Source organism: Molothrus aeneus, chromosome 4 (assembly GCF_037042795.1).
Source record: "Molothrus aeneus isolate 106 chromosome 4, BPBGC_Maene_1.0, whole genome shotgun sequence".
In the NCBI taxonomy this organism is placed as follows: Eukaryota; Metazoa; Chordata; class Aves; order Passeriformes; family Icteridae; genus Molothrus; species Molothrus aeneus.
The window spans coordinates 45659693-45686405 of NC_089649.1; the positions used below are offsets into that span (position 1 = coordinate 45659693).

Sequence of the window (26713 nt, forward strand, 5' to 3'; positions counted from 1 at the left end):
GACACAGAGAGCGTTTCTCCTGCCCACATCTGCTCAGTTGGAAAGGCTGCTCCCGGCAGCAGAAGCAGCCTTTCCAACTTCTGGCACCATCCAGACCTGGACAGCAGGCTGGTGCAGGTCAGAGAGCACAGAGGGGGCAGCCCAATGAAGTTCCCCACCCAGACAGCAGAATGAAGTTCATCACCTTGGTGAAAAGAAGAGGGAATATCCTTCTTACACTAACTGAAAATGTCCTGCCACCCTATCTTGCCAGCAGCTGCAAATCTGCATGGGCAGCCATGGAGCAAACCAGCTGGGCTTGGCCATTGCAGCCATGCACATACTGCTTTTCAAAAGTTGCAGTGCTTTAGGAGGGGACCTCCAAGCTTTGCTGCTCCAGCATCTCTTCCCCAGTCAAAGCTGGAGATGAACCTCCTTGTTTCCCACAGTCAAACACCAGAGCAAAATGCTCTTCTTTCCCACACAGCCCTTGCAGCTGCATCTGCAAGATTCCACTCCTGAGCTGCAGGAGACTCATGGCTAAAATAATCACTGCAAGAGTTTCAATGTATAAAGAATGAACAACTTCATAAGGGCTGAATAATAGCAGCTCAGACAGGATTAAAATACATATTTAAAAGAAAGTAGTGTCATGTTCAGGTGACATTTTCAAAAAGACTCACATATAGGAACTGAGCTGAACTGTGTAGGACATTAAAACTTCGCACACAAAGTCGTTCTCTCTTTCATCTTCTCCAGTAACTCTACGTTTCCTTCTTTACTTCCACACATCACTCCTCTTCAGCAGTTAGTACAAACGTTTGACATGGTAATGTAAATTATAGAACTAGATTTTACATCACAATATGCAGAAAAGAAAAAACACATCTTTAAAATTAAATTTTAGAACTTAATGTTCTAAATTACTATCAGTGAACAATCTTCTGATTTAACCAAAAGTGTATCCACACACTGGGTTCATATCTTCTGCTTTCTGAGTTTAAAAATATCACTAGAAAATCTGAAATGCACAGAAAAACCTAACTAAAGATTTGTTTCTCTGAACCTGCTGAAGACTTTTGTCCTACTCCTTTAAATACACAGAAAAACTTATTAGAAGGACTTCCCCTGATAGAAGAAAAGTTGTCTTCATAAACATTTACCATGCTGAAATCAAGCCAGCAAAAATCCCAGAAACACATATCTGGGATAACTGGTTCATGAGAAATGACTTGTGTTTCATACAAGATCACAATTATGTAAAGTGGACACGAGGACATTGCCTATTCTCTGTCACATAAGCATGCATTTTCTACTGAATTCTGAGATGCCATGTTCACTGCAAAACAGACAGCATGCTTTCTTTTTCAAGAGTTCTTTTGTGGAAAAACAGCCTATTAGTCTGCACTTGAAATGTACCATTTTACAAAAGCAAAAAAACCATCAAAAATCATCTCTCATTTATCTGGATAGAAAACTGACAATGTTGGTAAATTGCTGAGTAAGCTGATAACCTTTTAGAAAGCTCAGGCAAACAAAAGGTTTGAACAACCTTGCTGCCCACCAAGAACAAAAAAATCCTTTTTATAGGGCATGTTTTTGATGCCTGTTCTGATTGCTACCCAAGCCTGAAGTCCATACAAGTGGCATTGTGACTCTGTCCTTAGGGTGAGAGAATGCATTCATTTAGATTCTAGCTTGTCATACAGCACAGTCTCGTGCCCCAGAATGGCTTGATTTAGTCTGTTTCTAGTGCAGCAGAATGGCTGCTTTCAACAACAAAACATTGTTTTGTTGTTGAAAGCATATAATGTTTTCTGACATTATATTTTGTTAACTTGGTTTGCAAAGAGCCAACTTGAAATGATTGCTGTGGATGGAAGCACACAGGACAAATGGGGCTGCTTGACAGCAAGCCTTCCCTTGAGAGTGGCTTACACACACACTCCAAATTTTGTAAAGTGTCACATTTAATCTGTAATGTGCATAGCAAATCACTTGAGCACAAAAAATGTCATATAAAACCAGTAATGGCTTATGATGCAGGTTATAAAGTCTGCTGGTTATCCCCACAGTTTTGAAAGTTCTTCATTTGCAACGAGCTTCTGTGATTCATTTGTCACCTTGCACCATTTTCTTTTCATACCTTTGTCTTATTTATTGCATACATATTGATGGTTGTCTCAGGCATGAAAAAGTAAAAACAGAGTGTTTCAGTAGTCCAGCAATGCTGGATACATAGGATCTGTAAAAAACATACTCCTTAAACAATGCAGCATCACTAATCCATTGAATCCTGGGGACCATTCCAAATCTTTTCAGAGTAGATGGAGATCTTCAGAAATCAAGCTAAAGCACAGATGTTTGAATTTCAATACCAGGAAATCTTTGAGTGAAAAATAAATAAGTCACTGTTATTATCAATAAGATCCAATGCAAAGACTCACTAATCCTTAACATATGCCAGGACACTGTATTGGCAGGAAAATATGCCATACTTTATTATGAAGGTAGGAAGAGGAGATGCCAGTTTCTGCACAGAAATTGCTAAGAGGGCTAGGGATTAATTTTAAAAAATTCTGATGCTCTTCTGAGTTTATGGCTTAAAGTTGATGCTCCAAGTTTTCTGCCTTAATCTAGATTTGCTTAGTCAACTCATTAATCCTTCAGCAAGACAAGAGAACACTTTCTAGGAAGTTGGTTCCTTTTTTGTTTCCTCTTTACAGAGACAAAGTCAGCTTAAGGTCAGCATAGCTCAGATGGTTTCTTGCTCCCAGGCATATCACTGAGACCTCTTTTTTTGTTTTAGACAATACATTAAAAATCTGGCTTGGACTGTTGTAACTAAGTCATCACTTCTTGTAAGTCCTAGCAAGGAGCAGATCCCTCTTCATCTACCAGCCCAGAATTCTTGTCTGAGTCAAGCCTTGTTGTCTCCTGTACTGACCAGAGAGGGCTGCTGCTTTGCTGGTCTGGCCCAATGCAGTTCCAGCCTCACTGCTGTCAGAGGCCGTGCTGGCACACTGGACACTACCAGAACAAATACATCATGCATATGAAACTTGGGCATGCACAGGCACATACACAGCCTAAGATGCAAGAACATCTCCAGGATCCTCTCTGCTTTTATGTATGTCTCCAAGATAAATTTAACTCCAGCTGCACACCACCAACAGATGACTTTGAGAAGCTGAGAAGCACAAAGGCATTAAACAATGTAACCAAATTTTCAAGTTTCCAGATGAAGCAGTACAGATGTTGCTGCATATATTTTCACAGATAATCAAGCAGAAGAACAATTGTTAACTGCTTGGTCTAAAACTACATGTGCATAAAAGACAAAACTACAAAAAAGTCTTTTTGACTCTAACCTGGTTCTGCATTTGTCAGATATGACCTGCCTGATATTCCTCATCTGTTCACTTAATGTCATGAGTCCTTTGCCATCCCCCACTGGGCATTAAATCACTTGTATTGCTTTTCTTGAATGTACACATAGATAAGATTTGTCTGCAAGAAAAGGAAAAAATAGGATAAACAGTGTATGTACTTTAAATTTTATGCAACCTCAACCAGTTACAAAACAACTTCAAGTATAAAAGAGAACAGAAATAAAAAATTATTCATGATACTTTTCAATTTAGTCAGTTTTAAAATATCTTCTCAGATCAAACTGTCACCCACTTTTCTGAAAGCTTTCTTCTGAAGCAGGAGAAGATAGATCTGGGTGAGTATTATTCTTCAGCAATTAGTAGGTGCAGAAAAAAACTGCACCACTTGCCTGAAAGAGCAGACCTATTTCATGTGATAACCATTTCACTTTTCCTTTTTTTTAATAAGGGTTGGCTTTTCCAAGAAGCCTACCGCTATCCCACTGATGAAAAAAACCAAAATCAAAATAGTCTTCCTGGTTACATTATTAATGTGGGGAAAAAAGGGTAATGTTTAGAAAACAGCTCTTTATTCCCACACACACATACACACAGGAGACTCCAGCCCTTCTGTATACAGTACATCCTAGAGTTCTATATTATTCTGTATTTTCTAAAGCATTGGAAACCTCTTTTCTCACTGCCAAATGTCAGCAACTTCCACAATTACTCTTCCTTACTCCAGTACCTTAATCCCAGGCTCTTGTCAATGGGAGATGTGCCAGCTGAGAGAAAGCAAAGTACTGCCTTACCAGGGTAGGCAGGAAGAGGAGCATGCCTTCCACTAATTGGGCACACAACGTGACCAGCCCCCACTGCCAGTGAGGTGTCCGTGGCTTTCAGTCCAGCCAAGGTCAGGGGCAAAGAGGACATACACCCTTACGCTCCTGAAAGTAAATGGCTGGGCTAAACTTTCCACACAAGAGGAAAGGCTGCCATTTTGTTATGAATATGAACCTGCATAAAGACATCAAAGCCAACTCTAATAACTCAGAGAGGACCAGCAAATGAGGAGAGATTGAGACCATAAGTTGGAGGACCTGGCTACAGGACACAAAGCATCCCTCACACTGTTTCAGCTGCCCTGTCCAGACACCAGACAAGCAGAGAAAGGTTCTCTTTTTCTGATAGACCAGGACAGCCCATTGTGTGTTTGCTGTATTTCCTCTGCAGAATAATGATCTTCACTCAGAAGTGTTTTAATTGGACAGTGTGAATGATAGGTCCAAATTCCTTCATTGGTAGTTCCTCAATGGATCCAACACTTCTGATAATTAGCAGAGTGCTACCCAAAAGTGCCTGCATAGCCTTTGAGATAAGTCACTCATAACTGGGAGCAGCACAACTCAGCCAGCTGTGAACCCAGAAGTGCATGCCCTCTCCTTAGCACAGTGCCCACAACCTGAGGCTGTGTAGAAATAACAGAATGATTAAGATAACAAGGGACCTCTGAGATTATCAAGTCCAACCTTGGACTGGTCACCAACTTTTCAACCAGACCATGGCATGGAGTGCCACATCCAGCTCTTTCTTGAACACCTCCCGAAATGGTGACTCCATCACCTCCCTGTGTGCAGTCCATTCCAACACTTAAGAACCCTTTCTGAAAATAAACTCTTCCTGATGTCCAACCTGAACCTCCCCGGGGAGCTCAAAACCATTTCCTCTGTCCTGTTGGACTCACCCTCTAGTCACTTGGGAGAAGGGGCCAACCCCCACCTGGCTACACTCTCCTTTCAGGCACTTGTAGAGAGAAAAATGGTCTCCTCTGACCCTCCCTTCCTTCAAGATTAACAACCCCAGCTCCCTCAGTTACTCCCTGCCAACTTGGAGACCAGCTAGAGTTCACATTTAATTATAAGAAACTGCAAATAACCTGAAAGCTTTAATTATTGTGTTCCCTTTCCTAGCAGTGAAAACATAGTTTATATTGTGGGGGGAATATTTCTATATTGTTCCTTATTTTTCATTATGACAATAACCAGCATGACACTATTGCTATATTCAACTGTTCATAATTAAAACACAGACAGATGTAGGAAGAAGATGCACAGAGCAAAAAAAACCATCTGTTACTTTTGGGAAAAAGGGGGTAAAATCTGATTAGGTACAGTCTACTTGATTGTTTATGAACCTTGTCAGAAAAGATTTTCATATATTACAAAAGAAAAAAAGCTTTGAGAGACAGAAGTACCTAAACAGATGTGTGTGTATATATATATACACACTATATACACCCATGTCTTTTACAAGACACAGTAATTATGTAGGTGATCAGGAAAGTATTTGCAGAAAACAATGATAACTGGTGCCTTTGGTGGACAGGTCTGTCATACCTTATTGTGACAATTATCTAAGACTACTAAAGCCAAGCCTGTGTCCTACATAGTGTATGTGACCTGAGAATGCTCTTTATGTCCTTCAGATATGAAAACAATCTGTAAAGAACTCATTGTAAATGTCTTTATGAATGGATCTGTAAGAGCATGTGAAATATTAAGATGCAAATTTAATAGTCCTTTAACATACGTTAGAATTTGTAAAGAAAACATTCTCCATATTCTGTGTTATTTTCTACATATACTCTACACATAGAATTTTTTGTATTCTAATGTCTCCCTAAAAGACATTAGAATTTATAGAGAAAAATTCTTTTTCCTAAAGCAAAATATTCTTCCCTACCAATCTGCTATCTAATATAATAGTCATATGATATGGATGATCACTGGATGATCCTTAAGGTCCCTTTCAACCCAAACCATTCTATGATTCTATGGTCACAATGTGCTAGAGCTAGAAGTGTCAAATCCTTCTAGCGTGTTTCAAGCTATAATTTGTTAGAATATTAAAAAGCCAATGTATTAAGTATGGTAATTAATGCATTAAGTAATAGCAAAATACAGGCAGTAGAGAGATAATCAATGAGTTGGATTTGCCTTAGGCACTACTTTATTACACTCTTTCAAGGTGTTTTCATGTGAAGCAAAAGAAGAAATAACTTACACAGCAAAAACATTTCATTTCATAACGTGAACCAGTTTTGCATTCCTCCTCGAGACATGCTGCATAAAAACAAAGAAAAAATCCCCTTTGTAAACAGATGTGTATTTCTATTGGCCTTGCTATTTACTGTGAAGTCTGCTGTGAGGCACAATGTTTATTTACACACTAAAGCACTGGGATGAACCTGAGCTTCACTGTCAGTCCCAGGGTTTCCTCCATCAGAAAATAATTTGGGTTTAGACCAACCCATTTCCCCAGACACAGAACAGATGTACACATTGAAAATAGAAAATACTAATGAATAAGTTTGTATGGCAGAATTAATGACTGTTGATGAACATTAGTTCTTTAAATATTTAGAAAATAAGGAATATTTTACAAGGAAAATCAGGGATATTTACTTGTCTTTTCCTAAATTAAAAATAAAAATAATTTGAATATTTTGACACTGGAATCCTAAGGGAGATGTAAAATATTAGTGCGGCTTGTAGGAGATAAAAGAAAAACAAGAATACCAATTATTTTTTGAGAAAAGTCCATGTCAAATATGACTAAATTGTATGAAAACTTAAAGAATGAAGCAGTATGTATAGCACATTGGCAACATCTTTGGCATTCCCTCATCAGAAAAAGGGAAAAGAATAAATTAGGCACAAGTTATAAGAATAACAGCAGCTTAGAAAAAGTACCATGGTCGGTCAAGTGGAGACAGCATATTTGGCTGACAAGAAAGCAAATCTATGTGCAGCACAGAGCTGCTTCTCCTTTTAACCTTTTACAAAGTAACCAGAGCATTTTGTGGGGAGGATAAAAGCTGCTGGCCGGTGGAGTCATCCTCCCACAGAGGCATTCCCTCATGCCCGGCAGCGCTTCACTGCTTCTCCATCAGCTGGGGACCCGCCACTGGGCCAGCAGCTGCCTGGGCCAGGACTGTGAGGGGTCTGTGCAAGGACAGAAAGGGGTCTCATACTTTACTTTTATATCAGAATTGTTGCCATTTAAGTAAGAAAGCTGTCTTGTCATTTATTGTTGTTCACTTCTGCATTTCACCCATCCATAAAATAAATATATAATTTATCAGGGGGATCCAGATTTAGCAGCACAGACCAAGAAATTACCTCGAGAATTACCTGAAGTGGCAACCTGCTGTTTTAAAGCCCAGTCTCTGTGCTTTCCCGCTGCTTTCTCCCCAGTCTGACCACACACACCAGATTACATGACTATCAACTGAATGAAAAGCCAGCTTACTTCTTTATCTGTGGGAATGATGAAGGACCAAACAGACCACACAAAATTTATAGCCTCTTTCTTGTACATCATCCTGTGCAAGTGAAGTTGTCCTCCCTATTTTTTAAACCTACGAAGCAGCTGCAAGTTAATTTATTTACTTCTGGCATTATTTTAATATCACTGATGAAGCAGCCTTCCAGATCTTGGCAACAGTTAAAAAAGCCCAGCAAAAAAATACCACGGAGCCAGAGCTCTGTCCAAGCACGAAATGTCTCTAACCAGTCATGAGGCTCTTGATAAAGAGCAAAATGAAAGGACAAAGTTGATGCCGCTGTCACCCATGTCTAGGATCCACAAATGGAAGCTGCTGTACCCCACACCAGTAACAGGTCTGGTAGAAGATTTATGCAAAAGTAACAAAGAATAAAACACTACACTTTCCTGAAGTTCAAAGGCGTAAGATATTCATTCTACTACTAAATCCAAAAATTCACAAAATGCAGTTACTTAAACCTATGGATTCACCACATCAGCATTTCAGCATATCAGTGACATTTCATTCCTGTTCTAAAAACCTTCATTTCATTCCTATTCTAACCTTCATCAGAAGTCAAGAGCTGACTACCAAACACCTGCAGTTGTTTGCAGCCATCTGTATCTGCTTCCCGCTTCACAGGGGATCTCTGGCAGTGTTTAACAGAAATATCAAAGGTAAACATCACTGGAATGTTTTTGAGGGCAATCTTTGAACAGTAAAAGAAGAAAAGAATTCACTTTCTGTTGGTTACCAGATACAGAAGACTACAAAGTGCCAACACATGGCATAATCAGTCTGTATTTTCTTGATTTAAATCACCCAATGAAAAGCCTGGAAACAGCTATTGAGGGTTTAATTGCTCTCCTTTTTTACTGAAACAGAAGATTGGTTCCCATCCCCATATACCAAGATGTTAAAAAAAAATTAAAGCTTCTTGAAGAAATTAGTCTTACCTCTCTAAGAAAAGTCTGACATCAGTTATCTTCCTACCCATATCCTGGTAACCACTGCATGATTCTAATCAATGTAGCTTATTACTTACCATGCAGCACCACTAAGTATTTTTGGTTTATTTTGAATATTATAAATTATTACAAGTTTAGGGCTTACTTATTGACATTCTATAGCTTGCTTATTGTAATTTCATAACTCATTGTAACAATGAGTTTTTTCTGCAACTTTGTAAGATAGTTTAGAAGGAAGGATCAAGCTGCCTTTTTTTCTGCTGACTGACACCAAGAATGCAAGGTTCTACAAATGTAACTAATGGGGCTTTAAAAAAATCATGGTTGCACTCAGGAAAGGGCATAAAACAGGTATCCAAATGTTCTCTTTGTTTGCAGACTGATAGGTTAGCAAAAACTTCCGAGCTCAAAGTCACAGGAGAGAGCTGAAACTTGTAAGTGACAAGAGAACAATGAGAAAGTGCAATTAATTGGGAGAAGAGCAAAGCTGGCACTGCGGTCCCCGCAGGCACGAGAGGCAGAGCAGAATTCAGCATGAGCTCCAGCCACGGAGCACAGAGCCCAGAGCAAACACACACAAAGCAGCACACGTGAAGGTCACCAGATAACAGCCTGAATGATGAAACACAGCTAGAGCCCTTCCCTGCACCAGTCCCCAGGCAGCCTTCTCTTGCCACCATTTATAGGTTTACTTGTGAGGGTACAGCTGTCTATTCCTTTAAATATTGACAGCAGCCACCTTCCCCACCGGATCAAATCTCTCAGATGTGAAACCACCGATTCTCTTCAAGACACAACAATAAACACGTACACAGAGGAGTAACTCATGCTCCCCGGGGGCTGAGCTGACTCCACCATGTCCTCATAGACCTCACTTTGAAGTGTGCAATACAAACACACACTCCATTTGCCTCTTTCCTCAAGCAAATCTGGCCCCACTCCAGTGAGCAAGTATAAAACCTTGCATGCACTGCTCCTGCTCCCATGCTGGCACGTGTTTCTCCCTGCTGAAATCCCTTCTCCCAGCACTGGCACCTTGGGATGGCAGTGCAGTGGGCTTGCTCTTTAAGTAGCTGCTGTAAGGCTAATATTTACACAAGGACTGCAGAAATTAGATTAGGCAGGCTACTGCTGGTCTATAAAATTATGATGCATTAAGTGGTTTCCCTAAATTGTTATTTGGGATAAAAATTAATTCTATTATGTATTACATTATATTCAACAACATACTTGTGAATTTATATGCACACACCATTACTGTGTTATATTTTAATAAACACATTATTCTATAATTCAATATCTCCTAATAATTGCAACCGCAAATGTAGGACCAAGTTTTACAAAACTGCTATTAGTGCCAGAATTCTTTCTGCACTTGTATCTTTTTTGAAGATAAAAAGAAAAAAAAAAAAAGCAGGATTCTTGGGGAGTGGGAGTTATTTGCTCATTTGGAAGAGAAAATTGAAGGGAATTAACATGATTCACAAAATGACAAAAAACAAAGCCAAGTCAAAGCATTTCCTATTATCCCCATTTTCCTTCTGTTTCATTGTGAATCAAGCAACTTCATTGTCTGAAAATGCTGAATTTACAGTATTCTAAAGCTTTAAATTATGAACTCAATATTTTATCCTAAACCATGCAGCACTGCAAAGGTGAAATGAATATTAAAAAAATATTTGTCAATAGTTTTTTTGTTTGATATTTTTCTCTCCCTACTACAAATCAAGGTTGAGATTTGGGGGTTGCTTTAGGGATTATTTTTTTAAGCAAACCAGTCCAATTCCCCTCGTATTCACTTAGAGTTACCTAATTTTTTTCAAAAACTCTTATTTTAACATTTTGTTGTAAAAAAATCCTAAATGTCTCAGTTTAGGTATTTAGAACAGCAACTGCTTTTCAAAAAAAAAGTAAGAATATTCATTATTTGGCTAACTCATTCTGAGGTTTGAAGCCTTTTTACAGGACAAGAAGACACAGACTCAAGCCATGCCAGGTTGGACATGTTTTCTCTCAAACAGTCATCAAGGACTGGAATGAGCTGCCCAGGGAGGCAGTGGAGTCACTGTCCCTGGAAGTGTTCAAGAGACAACTGGATGTGACACTTAGTGGCACGATCTAGGTGACAAGCCAGCAAACTGGCCATGGTGTTCAGTCAAAGATTGGCCTCAAGGACTTTCCAACTTGAATAATTCCATGACTCTATGGCCCAAATAAAGCAAATGCATTAGAGGAAGAGTGAAGTGAATTGCAGGCAGTGGCTATAAAGAACATAAGAAATCTTCTTGTCATGCTCTGCCCAAAAAAAGCAAAACACTCCACAAATGTACCCAATGGCATAAATACACAATATTGCACCCAAAACATTACTTAAATTATTATTATTATTATTGATATAAGAATTAACAGGTAAGAGAACTGAAAAACTGAAGCTGACCTAATGGGCAGTTGGACAACATTTTTTCTTCTTGTTCAGAAACAAAGGCTTGATTTATGCCACAGCAGCCATGCTCTGCAGACCAAATGATTCATTTCCTCACAAACCTTTCTGCTGCAGTCAGTATTGTATCATCAGAATGCCACATGCAGGCTCTAGCCATGCAGAGCCAGACACGGTTCTACAGTATAAGAACACCTAGAATTTACGGACCATATCTTTATCTCTATAAAAAACAAATATTAAATTATGCTGCTTATTATAACTCTCCAACTACAGCAGGATCAAACTTAAGAATAACACCTCCTAGCAGCTACATAACATGAAAAGGCAGCAGTACTACTAATGTGGAGAGCTTGCATTAGTGGTAAAAGAAATGAAGGAAAATTTGTACAAGCTACACAATAATCACAGTCATAACCAACAGCAGAGTCCATAGCACCATCTGTAAAGAACTGATTGCATGTACATAACAAGAGAGTCCTTGCTTGGGCTTTTGTGGATTTACTGCTGGACACCTGGACTCTGCCATGCATTACAGAGTACTGCTTTTGTTGCCATGGGCAATAAAGTTTTCCATAAACAAATGCGCATGACAAATTTGATACCCAGTTTAGTTGTGTGCCTGGGCAAAACTGAGTTTGGTCCCTGGGAGAAATGGGGTTAGACACCTGTGGTCAGTTGTGCTCATGCCACAAATGAGTAGCAACACAAAAGAAAGCAAATCTCAGAGAGTCAAAGGTTCCCAAAGTTCAGAAGTCATCAGTGGAACAGACTGGTCATGGGGCCAAAAGACCTCCAAGGGAAGGGTTAACACTGCAGAGCAGACTGGAGGCAAGGAGGATATTTTTAACCCACCTGACAGAAGTAAATATGCGAGATTATAGCAAAAACATGGTCAGTAATATTTAGTGTCCAACTTAAAATATCTACACTTGTTTTTTTGAGACTACTTAGTGCTATGTAGTTATTAACACATTTAAAATACAACTATTAACTGCAGTCAGTTATGATGTTCAGCAATTCTATTAATTGGATTTGATTGAAATTATTAAAATTAGCTACAACTTCTAACTGAGGCACATAAAAAGTGGAGGATATAGAATTTAGGACCACATGAACTCAGGTTAGCTCAAGGGATGCAGAGGTACACAGAAAACACATGGAGATGGAAAGTCACTGCAGCAACAACTGGAGTTTCTTTAAGGTATATAGCCTTAGATGCACATTCATGTATTCCATGTACATTTAAGAGACTAAAAGAATGGCTTGGGTAGAAAAGGACCCTAAAGATCACCTAGTTCCAGCCCCTCTGCCATGGGCAGGGACACCTTCCACTAGACCAGGTTGCTCAGAGTCCCATCCAAACTGACCTTGAACACTTCCAGGGATGGAGCATCCACAACTTCTCTGGACAACCTGTTCCAGTGCCTCACCACTCTCACAGCAAAGATTTGTTTTCTAATATCTAAGTTAAACCTACTCTCAGTCAGAAGCCATTCCCTTTTTCCTATCATTACATGCTCTTGTAAGAAGTCCCTCTCCATCTTTCTTGTAGCCTTCCTTCAGATGCTGTAAAGCCAAAATTAGGTCTCCCCAAAGACACCTCTTTCTCCAGGATGAACAATCTCAATGGTCTCAGCCTTTCTTTGTATGAGAGGTGCTCTCTCCCTCTGGTCATCTCAGTGGCCCTCCTCTAACTGGTCCATGTCCTTCCTGTGTTGGGGACCACAACTGCTTTGGATGCAGCCCAGGACATGTTTGGCTTTCTGGGCTGTGAGTGCCCATGGCTGGGTCGTGTCCAGCCTCCCCTCCACCAACACACCCCCAAGTCTCTCTCAGCAGGGCTGCTCTGGATCTGTTTATCCCCAGCCTGTGTTGATACCCAGGAATTGTGCTGACCCAGGTGTAGCACCTTGTACTTGGGTGTGTTAAATTGTGTGAGATTCCCATGGGCCCCCTTGGAATGTCCTGGTCCCTTTGGACAGCATCCTATCCTCCAGGTGTGTCAACAGCACCACTAAGCTTGGTGTCATCTGCAAATTTGCTGAGACTGCATTCTATCCTAGTGTGTACATCACCAATGAAGACAAATAGCACTGGCTCCCGTATGGACCACTGAGAGTCACCCCTGGTCACTGATGCCCATCAGGACTCTGGATTAAATAGTCCAACACATTCCTTATTCATCTAGCACTCCTCCCCTGAAAAAATCCATCTCTTCCCAGTCTAGATATTGTGAGGGATCACATCAAAGGCTTTACAGACAAACTCTTCAGTAAAAAAAACCCAACGTTTGACTGCAGTAGTGAAGGTTGTAGGACACCGGAGAAATTACTAAATGTCTCAAACCAGCTGGGAAGTGGGAACTGCTGGGGGAACAGAGTCAGTTCTGTGTTTGTGGAACAATGCACTGCTCCACATCCCAACCCCACTGAACCTTAGTCAGCCTCTGCTCTGGTCCAAAACAGCAGCCTGACCTCATGGCCTGTGGTGAGCCCCAAAATGATGCCAGCCACATCCAAGAAACGCTAAAGCACAGCCTGGGGGAGGGCCCAGCAGACCAGAGCAGAAAAAAGGACAGCAACACGTGTGCTGAGCTGGCACAATCCACTGGATCCTAGGGTGGTGATTTTACACCTTTCTTTCTTTGTTTCTTCTCCAAATATATTGGAAACCAGACTAAAAAATACCAATGAATGCCTTAGTGCCTCGTTGTGTCCGGATAAGTTACAGTTCACCAAGTTAAAGTTTACTAAGTTTGCGAAGTGCCTTGCTTTTTCTGGATGTTGTTTTAAAATTTGCTAAGTACATTATTCTACCAGAAAGTTCTAAAATTTGCAAGTAAAAATTTGCCATCAAATTCCCTGAGAATTTTGTTCTTTCTCCCATGTATCACCCAGGGTGAATCAAATTACCTTCTGCTAAACCTGCTGAGTGGGCCAGGACATTACAAAGGTAATTTCTCAAACCAGACAAGCTGCAATTTGTAAATAAGCACAGTGCAGATAAAACGAGGCAAAATGCAGTCTAGCAACCACAGTTCTGCGTGACAAAAACAGCATTCGACATCTTGTCAGAGTCACAAAGGGGTCTTCAGGTTCTCTTTCATGCTGACAATATAGAATAGTCCCACAAAAACACCTGGGCTGAGAAAGAATCATTTCAGTGGCCCTTCTGGCTTACAGCCCATCTGCCTCTTATTGGTGCAGCCTCTGTCTGGAAAGGCTCCTGAAGAGTGCCAGGAATGGGGAACTTTAAGGCATTAGGAATCTATCCTTTAACTGCTGGAAAGGGTTCCAGCAGGCAGGTGCACGAGGGGATGTACCTTGGGCCAAATGGAGCCTTCACACCTGAAGTAACAGTTGTGAGCTCCAAAGCTCACCTACATTGTTTTTTCCGGCCTCCCATCCAAGGAAACACAATAACCCGAAGCACACAGTTTGTCAGATATCAGGTGTTGGTATCAGGCTACCAGATCCCAGCAACTCGTGACAGTGTTCAGCAGGCTGTGTGGGTGGCTGAAAGATTAATCTACTTGCCAGAAAAAACACAGCAGGGCTCTTTAGTACAACCCACCCTTGTACTGTCAACAGGGGATGTTGGAACAGGGTGGTTGGGAAGAACATCAAAACCCACTTGTATGAGCTGAGGGTGTCTGTCCTTCCTCCAAACATGAGCAGTGGATGAAGCAATGACTGCCAAAGCTTCAGGGCTGAGAGCAGTACAGCATGGTTCATCATCATAGCCCCCAGATGGGCCGACATAGGCTACTGCAAAATATCTACCAAGCCTGGAACAGGATCCAGAAAGGACAAAAAAAAATCAGCTTACTTTTTTCTTCCTCTTAGCAACTTACAACTCTGACAGCTCTGTGAAGTTCTGGCACTTCCTTTCTTTCACTTGTCAATCTCAAAAAAACCACAACAAACAAAAAAACCCAAGAAAATCAGAATAAATTGAAAAATGCTTCTTTTACATCTTTTGTTTTGCTCACCCACCTAAGACCACTATGGTACAGAATAGTCTCTAGATTCCCAGCACTGATCTCTGGAGTAACATGTGGTCATTCTCCATTTGAAAAGACCAAGAAATCATTTATGATGGGTCTCCTAAAACACAAATGCTAAGGTGTAGAAGACAATGTAACCTTAGGAAGAAAGACTCTGCAATAGTCTCTGTCACCCTGGTTTTTTAAGATTTTCTAAGCCTTCTGATATTGACATTCTTGTAGTGAACTTTCTCACACATTTTCTGTAAATAACTCATTGTTTTGCATTCCTTTATGGAGGAGAAGAGAGTTGATAGACTGTTAGTTTGACGAGTGTCATTAGAGAGGTGTCACTGTCACCCTCCAATCTGCTGTCACTTTTATAAACCTATAAATATTGGAGTCAGAAAATAAACTTCCCTTTTTTCCTTCACCTTGAGAACAGTGGTGTGCTTGTGTTCATTCATGTCCTATAGCGACAAGTCTCCAACATAACTTTCCCAGTCACTAATTTAATCTCCTTTGGCTCTTTGTTGTCTTCTTATTATGCCAATCCCAGTTTGCAATTATTAAGGCTTCTGGTATACTGGACTCCCTGTCATTAACCCAACTTCCCACCTACCAGTTCACTCTGTATCCTGCTCTTAAGTCCCAGTCACCTGTCCCCAAGCCTTATCTCCCCTTCACATCCATCACATCCCATGTTCATGTACTATCCTGCTGGCTGGGTTCCCTTGTGACATCTGTACCCATGCCCCCTAACCTGCTCTTCCCTATGTCAGCTGGATCTCATGCTCCTCCCAGGATCCCGTGGTACTTTCCTCCCTCACACTTCCTGCCCAAACACCAGCAGGGGAATCACTATGAAAGGAGAGAGGAATGGATGTCAGAGCTGATCCGAATGAAGAGATCACAGCAAAGCTCTGAACTGCTCTGCTCAGAACCCTGTTCACTCTGGAGACATCACATACAGACAAATGTGCCACATGCAGCACCGATGAGGGAAAAAGGTACAATCTGATCAACACCAGGGTGCACGGATGTTGAAGATTAAAGAGACTACAAGAGACCTCAAAGAGTAATCTGTTCCACCGCACTGCTCCAGAAAGAATTCAACTACATTTATGTCATTCCTGATTAATACTCAAACAGTGTTTAATGATGCTAAAATCATGAAAATCCAAACTCAGTAATCCATTCTATTGTTTCAACCTCATTATTGCTGAGCCCACTACATATCATCTGGTTGGGCACAGGCATGGACAACATTGCCTCACAACACCTTTGTGACATTAGAAAATTATCCTGTCTTGTTAACCAGGACAGTCATCATTCTTTGAGCTAAAACAACTCCAGACATTGCAGCATTCATTCATAAGTCATATATTCTAAATATTTTAATTATTTTCATTCGTCTCCTCTGGATACTCTCCAATTCATACACTTTTTTGTTGAAGTGTGTAGCCTACCTGGACATAGTGTTACAGTTGAGGAGGACTTCTTGTGTCTTCCATGCTGTTGTCCTATCTTATGTATCACCATACAATGTTTGCTTTTAGTGCAGCAACTATTTGAGTAATCTACCATAAACCAAAGCTCTTCCAAAGAATTGCTGCCCAATCCCTTCCTTATACAGTTCATAACTACAATATCTCTGTCCTGTTGAAAACTTTAATTTTAATTCTGTCTCCAGCATAGTCACAGTCCCACTTCAATTGCTACTGCAGATATAGGCAAATACCCCTGAGGTCACTGTTAAAAATACTCTGTAGCACTGGATGTTGAATAAACATGTAATCTCTCATTTTATTTGCTAAAATTTTCACAGGTATGTGAAAACTACAGGGTTGAAAGTGTATGAAAACTACAATAGTTTGTAGACTTAGTATTATAACTTTATTTGTAGACTAGCATTTTGTAGACTTAGGACAGAAAATTTGGGCAGACTTTCATGAAGACAGTAAAAATGAAGATGAGACAAAAAGACACTGCCTTAGCAGGATCTGGAGCCTAGCTAAAAAACAGAACAGTACCATGTTTCTGAACTGTATTAGGATGTTTTAGCAAGGCAAAACAACTAATCTAATTCTTGATTAATTAATAATTACAATAAAAATTAGCATGAGTCACAAATATGTGTGATGAGCTACAGAGCACATGGCTAAAATTTGCCAAAGTTATAAGCAAAAGAAAAGAGGTTCTACAACATGGAAGGCACTTTGGTTTTGTTGCCAGATGAATCCACTCAACCCAACTATCGCACATATGTGCCAACAGATACCTGAAGATAATACAGATTTCACAGGGCTTCCTATCACTATTTTTCTCATCTGGTCCAAACTGTTCCACAGATCACTGTAATTGTATCTTTTTCTTCTTTTTTTCCTGTGCTGAAGTTTCAAATGCAGCTTTCTCAAAAGCCACAGAGAAAGACAGCATGTTACTTTGAAGAAAATCAGCTTTCTTTGAAGAGCAACATGAAAGTCAGAATTTGGTATGGTTCATTTCATTTCAATTCTTTTCATCACACTCCCTCCACATTTCAACTTAACAGTAAACATAATCCTTAACGTGCAGCATCCTCCTACAGAAGCCTTACCACAAATCACTAGACTGAGGTGCTTCATGAAGCTGCCCAAGTCTGACAGCTGACTTTCAAAACATGCTGAGTAATGAAAGAGATGGTCAAGCATGCCAGCAAAATGCACAGCAGTTTGCACTCCCAAACACTAAAGTGTGAGGAAAGTTTTTACTTATTTCCATCATTTTCCTCCTGTTATTTCTCAAGGCAACAATGGAGAAGAAACTAAAGCTTTCACATGTGTTAGCATTAAAACAATAAGCCATTTCAAAGCAATGTTGGGATGTGAATTAAATGCACTAAAATCATCTGCATATGACAGTATTTTCTTAAATGGCCTTGTTAGAGGCATGAAACTTTTATTCCCATAATTTAGTACACAGCCTACATATATAAAGAGGAAACTATATTTAAAAATATATTGATGTACTTAACACCTTTGTAGTGGCATCTGAATCAGCTTCACTCCATGTGTGGCAAAACAGCACTGTAAGCCACTTACCCAGGATAATACGCAGCAAGATCTCTACATTTTTCTTCCCACCAAACTTAATTACCAAATCATTGTGATTTGGCTCATGTGATTCACCGGTCTTGAACAGCATTAATTTAAAAATATTTGTTACAAGTTGATTTTATTTCTTTGTAAGGCTTCACCAATATAAGTGAAAATGCTGAATGTGAAGCAAGGGTAAATGCTGTGTTCTTCTGACAAAATATGTTTTAGCTCATAAAGAGAGAAGTCGTGTAATGTAGAGAGTCAAAAGGAGTAAAAGTTCCTGCAGGAAATGATGGGGAAAAAATAAGAGTAAGGTCTACAAAATAACTGATTGTTCCTTAAAGGCAGAACTCATGGAGTCTCCATGGAAACAAACACAATTTTTATTCGTTACTAACTAATTTAAATAACAGATAAAAATTTGGCCCCTCCAGTAGAAGCAGTAATGTAATTAAAGTTAACCCTGTAACTTTAGTTTGCCTTCTATCATACCACTTAACACCAATTAATTCTATTTTACATTGCACTTTATACAACTTTATTATATCTTGTTCAAATACATTGGCTCGATGTCAAAATGCAGGTGTTTAGAGCATCTCAACATTTAAAGCATGCTGATGGCAGATATTATGCAACTACATCACCCTGAGTCTGTCGATTCCAAAAAAATTTACTGTACTTTTCCAACATGTCAATAGCATGTTTATCCATTTTTGCCATGATTCTCTTATTTGGGCCTTTATGGAATAAAGGCCGCATTGATTTTCTGGAAGGGGAAAAAAAATCCCTCTCAACAATCAGATTCAGCAATTTTCAAATATGAATAATTCAGAATATGAAAAAAAGTCTTGTCTCTTGGCTTGTGAGGACTAAAAGTCAAAACAGTCATTCAAGCTAACACTGTCTATAAAAATTCTGTTTGTGTTAGATTTCATTCTAAAACAACAACTAAATATATTCATATTCATAAATTCATCATCACATTTCACTCAACACTTATTATGCTGCATGTTTCTTATTTAAAAAGAGCTTACCTGACACATCTACAATAGGAATACTGAAATAACTCTAAACTACATTAGTAACAGACTAATCTATTTTCAGTGACTGAGATACCTGGCAAAACACTATTCAGAGTGACTAAGAGCCCAGGCAGAAGAAACTGCAAAAGTTATTTTTATTGCTGTAATCAGAAGTGTGAAACCATTATTGCCAAACAGTATTTTTAGTAGTTAATAAATTTTGTTAAGGTTTCAAGGAACTGTATGTTGAAAAAAAACCAAATGCCTTTCCATTTCACAAATGGAAATTTGTGAAATTTCTGAAATTGCCTGCATAACCTCACAAAACAACAAAATAAGACCTATAAAGGAACGAACTTTGAGGGGGATGTGGGAAAGAAAGAAAAAGTCAATGTCTTAGCACAGGACCCAGCCAGCCATTCATACTTCAGACCAACTGTGTTTGCAACCAGCGCACTTTTAAAAATTCTGTTATACAGTATATAAATAAAAAAAATAATATTTTCATGTAAGTGTGAAGCAATTCTCTCTAAAATGTAGGATAGCCCAAGTGGGCATTTGAAAATGGCCCTTAATTTTAGAACAGGGTGCACTAAGACAAATTTTCCTGTTGGAGAAAAGTAGACCCAATACCAACCAGAAGCAACCTCTTTGCTATGTACCATATTTACTAACAAATATTTCCACAGTAGTTCTTGCAATTATTCAACTGGAGAACAAACAAATATACAAATCACTTTTATATAAAATTTCAATACACTTCACAATGTTCAATTCAAGCTAATTGCTGCAATGAAATATTCAACCCCAAACACAATGTCTAACCTGATAAACTGATAGCAGCCAAGGAAGGGTTGAATTTGCCTATTTGATAAATTCCTGAGCTGGATTCAAACCACCCAAAGAAAGTAATACACAGAACTGCTGGCTACTGCAGTATCAATGGCTTTGTTAAAGAAACTCATGATAACATTTACGCCTATTGATTAATGTTTTGGTACAGTTACAAGACTTAATCGTCTATGCAAGGTGCAATTAGATTTATTTCAGTGATGGGAATTTACTGGGCATGCATTACTAAATACCAAATAAAAGTCAGTTCTGGCTCTAATTTATCATCTTTAATCTGTTAAAACATGTTACTGCTATCAGCTATCTTAAATAACACAGAGTCTAAGAAAAGAGCTCTTTTAATACTATAACATCTAAGGTACGTACAGAAAATGTGTTTGGGAAGATAACAAATTATATTATCTACATATCTATTATCAACAGAATATCTATTATTAGGCCTGTGGTTGCAAATTACTCTTCCATTTCTCCATGGTCCCATCCCCCCAACAGCAGATCATTTTCAGTGCCATTATTGTCAGGCATATTAAATTTTCAGGATGCACAGTTGTGGTTTCCAGGTCTCTATTTACTCCTTGAACTGTGTTTTAACTGGGCATTTTTACACTTAAAATTACAGAGCAGAGACGCAATAACAGTTTTACATCCTACAGCTACGGAGAGCCAGATTTGTAACTGACTAGTGGCAACACCAGCAAAATTAATTAAAAACCCCCAAACCGTCATTCATTAAAAATCCCCTCGTGACATAGAAAAGATGCGCGTTGCACACATTTCTGCTGCTGAAGCAGACGTTTTCTAACTGAGGCGATGGAATTCCCATGTGAATGGGATTACCTCTGCCTTACCTGCTCCAGCTGTTGGGAAAGGCAAAGGCAGAGGGACGCGGCCCCGCCGGGCGCGGAGCGGAGCCCGCTGGTTCCGGCAGCGCGGCGGCACTTGTGTGACAAATGGCTCACGGGAGCTTGAACAAAGCGATGCTGCTCGAGAGAAGCATCGCAGGGAACAAAGTCATCTCTTTGACAGCTCCTGCTTTTTTTTCAGGGAAGCTGAAACAATACAGGACTCCCCGGGAAACCGCTAACAAAGGGGAAGCAGAAGGAATCGGAGAGAACCAGCCCAGCCATTGAATTCCGCGGCAGCAGTGAAGTGACACCTTCTGAAAATCACCCGCACGCCTCCTTACACCTTCCACCGAACAAAGGGAGCCCAACAGCGGCAGGGAGCTACTTACGGGGGGGTTCTGGCCGTCCTCCCGGCGCAGCCTCCTGCCCCTGGGCTGCTCGCCGCTGGCGTTGCCGAGCCAAAGGGCACATGTAGCGCAGAGCGGGCAGCACAAAGCGGCAGGGACAGCCCCGCACGACAGCGGGCGGCTCCGCACGGCGAACGCTCCCGGGGCGGCGAGGCCGGGATGCGGAGCCCCGCGGGAGGCTGCGGAGCTCGGTCTGCGGCGAGGCTCCCTCCCGCTCCCGGCACCGCAGCGCGGGGGAAGGGGTGGGGCGCAGGGTCCTACCTGTGCTGCCTCTCCGCGCTGCCAGGAGGACGCGCCGGTGGCTGCTGCGGGCGCGGTGCCGCCCAGCCCGTCGGATGCCGCCCCCGCCGCGGCCGCCCCATGGCAGCGCGGCCGCCGCCGCTCACGGGCGCCCCGCAGCGCCGCGCCCCGGCCGCGCCCGCATCCCGCAGCGAGCGGCGCTCGGCCCCTGCTGCTGGCCAGGAAAGGGTAAAGCCGCGTCTGTCCGCATTCACCGGGACCCAGCACCGTTGCACTGCCCGAGGAGGAGAGGTCCGCAGCTCCAGATGCACCGCACTCTGAACCCCCGCTGGTTCTCTTCTCACAGCGAGACCGAAGTCTGAACACAGCGCCTAGCCCGTGCTGTAGCAAGGCAAATACTTACCCCCTTAATTTACTGAAAAATAAGAAAAACTGCAAGAAACAAAACCAGAACCAACTGTCCCCCAGCACAGAAATCAGCCTCCCTTCTTTCTTATAGCCCTATACCCGGTATTTGTATCGGCTCTTCTGGGGCCCCACTTTTCCAGTTCAGCGCTCAACTGCAAGACTTTACCAGTGCTGGACAGCTGTTTCCTGAGTTTCCCAGGGTAAAAGCGCATGCTGCTCTTAGTCCCATCCAGACTCTTCCACTTTTGGAACCAGCACTGGTCACACAATTCATGATCCTCCATCACTAACACAGATGTGTTTTTGTCAGCCAGCTCTCCAGATTCAGGTGGTCCCTGGAGAAAAAAGCCTCGCAGCTTTAGATTTTGTCTGCTCCTTAATTTTTTGGTCCAGTCAGAAGTGGTCCTTCTGATATTCTTAAAAGAAAAGGTAAGATCCATGCTGGGTTGGACCAAAGAGCTATCTTCCTCTTTTCTTTTGTCTCTGACTGTGCCCGATACCAGGGGTTTTAAAGGAAGAATATAAGTTTAGGTGGGCATTAACTGATATTCTCCCACTCCTTAGTGAGCTATTGCTCAGTGAATTCCTGCGTCCAAGTGATATTTGTGAGAAAAACTAGTCTATGACTCCAAATAAAGACTAATTGCTAGAAATCACTTTTTCACCTGCAGTCTTCTAGAGAAGACTAATCACACAAGCCCTGGGAGGCACAGTCTGTTCAGTCCCATCACAACTAAAGCCACAGTCTACAGAGCACTGATAATTCAGAAGTTTAAGCTCATGCACCAGGTCTATTTAGACGGCTGTTAGGTATATTGACTGCTACTTTTAACATTAAGTGTTACATAGGTATATATGGATTTATATCCAAAATATATAGACACAAAGCACCTTGACTACCAGAGCTGAATTTGGTAGCAATCCTCCAAAAGATTCAGGGGTTTTGATGTGTTTGGCTTTACTGCTCTCTGCAGCATTTGCACATTTTTAAGAGGTAGAATTGGGTGGTAGAGAGAGAAAACTTCAAAAGTTTCCACCAGGAAAGAGGTGAATCCAGCTTTTGCCAGTTCCTTCAGATCAATCAAATTGCTCAATTACATCAGACCTTTGTTGGCAAAGGTGAAACTTTTCACTTTCCTGGAGCAGGAAATAAGTATTTGTTTGTTTTTGTTTTGTTTTTTTTTCTTAAGAACCAACAATTTCTAGAAAGTGATGCAATCACAGATCTCATTCATCAAATGATGAATGGGCTTCAGGCTTGCATAGCTTTAGTAGTAAGTCTTGTTCTTTGAGTTTAGTATATCTTATTATAAAAATATTAAAAAGCTAGAATTTCTGTGGAGAAACCCAAACCTTTCCAGGATGTGCCATGATCACTGGAAAAGACCCAGGTCCACTAGGTGGCACAAAGAGTCCACGTAAAAGCCAGCAGCAAACCGGGAGTGCCTTTCCTTCCATTCGGCATCTTTATGGATTTATGCAAAGCAAATGGGTACAGATAAAGATTGCAGACACAGCTATAGTCCAGCAACCCACACATGTCTTTTCAGAAAGACACGTTCAGATGTCAGTGGGTTCCTCTGGACTAGAAGCTCAGTGAAAATCTCCCCGAAGAGCAGTATCTGCTGCTGCAGACCTTGACTGACTCACAGCTGAGTAACCATGCTGAAACTCATTTCTGTGTTTGTATTCATGAAAATATAGCCATTCCTGCTCAGGAGCATTTAAACTGAGAAAAAGCTAACGTAATTTCATTTCCCCCCCCCCTCCTCCATTTTCCATCATACCATTCTACTTAGTTTAATTCCTGGGCTATCACCTTGAAATGGTAAAGGACATACTGACAACACTGCTGGGGCAGCTCTGCTTGGATAATGTTGAGTTTGCAGCACACACAGGTAGGAGAGGCAACCACCATGATAAATTCTGAAAGTCGCCCAAGTTCTAACATAGATACAACTAATACTGAGACAAGACAATGGCAGTTATTTTTATACTTGTAATTTTTAAAATGTCAAAGATCATAATTTAGATAATAAGTGCCAATTTCACCACAGCTGGGCAAGCACTTCCCTGATCACACCGTGGGGAATTGTAGGAAAGTTTCCTACAGCCCCAGGGTTGTTGCCCCTTTGAAGACTGCCTAGTGCAACAAACCCTTGCTCAAAACAGGGTCACCTACAGCTGTCCAGGACTGTTTCTGAGTGGGTTTTGAATACCTCTGTGGAGGAGACTCCACAATTTCTCTGGGCAGCCTTTTGCACTGCTCAATCACCTCCATAGAAAAAAAAACAAAACCCTGATATTTCACTCAAATTCCCTGTATTTCAATTTGCACTCAGTCTTGTACCTCCCCCTCTCCCAACCAAGAGGAAATGTTTTACTCCCACCCACTGTTACACATGGAGATGCTCCCCTCCTCGAGCCTTCTCTTCTCAAGCCTCACCAGCCCCAGCTTGCTCAGACTGTCCTCATGTGAGAGATGCCCCAACCCCTTAATCATCTTTGGGCTGTCTGCTGCACTTCCCAAGAACAGCCATGTCCACGTTGTCTTGGGAGCCTGATGGAAGACTCTGTATGCTGGGAGTTGGTTACCTTGGGCAGGCCATGTCTGCAGCCCAACATTATCATCTTATTGCAAAAGTCCCCTACCTTCTTGGTGATTTCTCATGCGCAGCTCCTTGCAGCACTGATTCATTCTTCTTCATCACAGCCAACAAACTCTATCTCTCTCCTCACCCAGCTAACCCACTCTTTTGTGCCACTTGTCTTCTTATTGGACACAGCTGTGGCCTGTTAAGGGCAGGCCTGTTCCTAATCTTTGGTGATTAGTACAGCTGCAACTCCTCAGGTGTGAGATTACCTTCTGCACTATCCTAATTTTCTTACATCCTATCCCCCCACAGCCCAAATGTGAGCAGGGGCTGCCACTGTGCAGGGGATCTGCTGGAGCCCCCTGTGCCAGGCCAGCTGCTGTGCTGGGGCAGGGATAACCCTGCAGCCTGATGGAGATGCATGGGTTGGTTCTCTGCCTCTGTGGCCAAAGCCCTGTGCTAGCAGTGCAGCCCCTGACACCATTTATAGTGCAGTGTGGATGGTAAGGCTTCAGCTCCAGGAATTAATATTACTGCAGCTACCATGATCTTTGTGCAGCCTATGAAGGGTCAGAGGATGAAATGAAACTGGAATATCTTTTTATACAAAGTTGCAAGACTAGAGTACCAAAGCCACACACCCCTGGTTTCTTACACTGCTGGAAAAGACAAAGAAGTATAAAGTTCTCTCCCAAGGAATGATCTAAGCCCCCCAAAATCTGCAGGTTTCATTAAGGAATAACAGCCTTTGCCTAGGTCAGGCTGCCATATATATGTCAATTTCTGTATAAAACATTTCAAAATGGAAGAAATAGAAATGGAAGACTGAATCTCTCATGTTAGCTTTTTTTTTTTAATTAGCAACACAGAGGAATAGCAGTGTTTCTCATATTGAGAGTTGACAAAAAAAGAACAAATTTGGCTTCCCAACTGAACCCTAGAATTATTTACTTATCTTTAGGTTAATTACCTAAATTTTAGGGACATAATGTAAAACACAAAAACCCAAAAACCAATTAATTTTAAGGATTTCTCAAAACCACGTTATGATGTTTAGTTGAGAAATTCAGGTTTTAATAAACAGAAAACACCTGTGCTTTTATTATCTCTGGACTCCCCTGCTTCTGATGCTAGACTCTCATTGTTTTGTAGAAAAACATCCCCAATGATTACTGTTTGCCTTTATTATTTCTCTAAAGCTGTTTTTCCCCCATCCCAATTGCAGACAGTAAGACAGACAACTGCAGTATATGGAATTTTATCACGATTTCATGTCTGCCACACTCCCCCTGTAACTCACCCCAGCTGAGGACTACACACAACAGCCAAGGGTGCTTTTGATCTTCCAAAGGTGGGAACAGCAGGGAAGCCTCTGGGAGCAGAGTCCAGGTGAGCCACATTAACATCTTGCCCACAAAAGGCTCATTTTGTACACGGCATATGCAGTAGTCCATGGATTTAAATCTTCCACAAATTTGTGCTTGTTTTCTACTTCATTAATTGAAATACTTGATTTAAAAGCAAAGTTGTTTAAAAATTACTTTTGTTTTACTCTAGTTGCTTATAAAAATGTATATAAAATAATAGTAACAAGAAAACAAATTGACAGCTGTACTACAGCCTGAATATTAGTACTGTTTTAATACTAGAAATCTGCACAGGCTTTGGTCACCCCAATAATACCAATTTTATTATAACACCTGTGTTCAATGAGGTCCTAATTCTTTGTAATTGATATATCCATGTAGGAATTACTATTAATTGAAGTGTTATGGTTTTAATTGTAATGCCAAAATATGCATTTTTCAGTAAGATGAAAGACACTGTTTTCAATAAAGTGGAACACTAGCTTTTAAAAAAATAATTCCAATTTAGAAGGGTTTATTTACAAAATAGGATATTTAAAAGTCACCACTGAAGACATCAAGAGCAGGACGTGAGTTTTCTCCTCCTTACTAAATCAACCTGAATAATTAACACCAATTAGAATCAGTGGAAACTACTGACTTAATTACAAACAGTCTTAATAGGTAAGTAACAGTTAGAGACAAAATCCTCCTCACTCCTGTAACTGGCAAATGAAAGACCTAGAAAGTAAAATGTGTAAGATGCACCCACCATGAATACACATGGCTGAGAAACCTCAAGTGATACAAGTATTTTCAGGTACTTGTGAATTGGTGCTCTAAGCT

At 40.9% G+C, this 26713-nt stretch overlaps 1 protein-coding gene across 4 annotated transcripts in view; it reads right to left on the reverse strand.

Moving 5' to 3' along the window:
* CRACD (capping protein inhibiting regulator of actin dynamics) overlaps positions 1–21651 on the reverse strand; it is a 130209-nt gene extending 108558 nt beyond the window's left edge. For 2 of the 4 annotated variants that reach the window (XM_066548414.1, XM_066548410.1), the window contains exon 1: positions 21541–21651. The gene's annotated coding sequence lies outside the window, so the exon portion shown is untranslated. Of the gene's footprint in view, positions 1–20875; positions 20892–21261; positions 21467–21540 lie in introns of those variants that run through there. The other 2 variants (XM_066548411.1, XM_066548412.1) reach the window with 2 other exon arrangements.
* Between the last annotated feature and the right edge of the window lie 5062 nt (positions 21652–26713).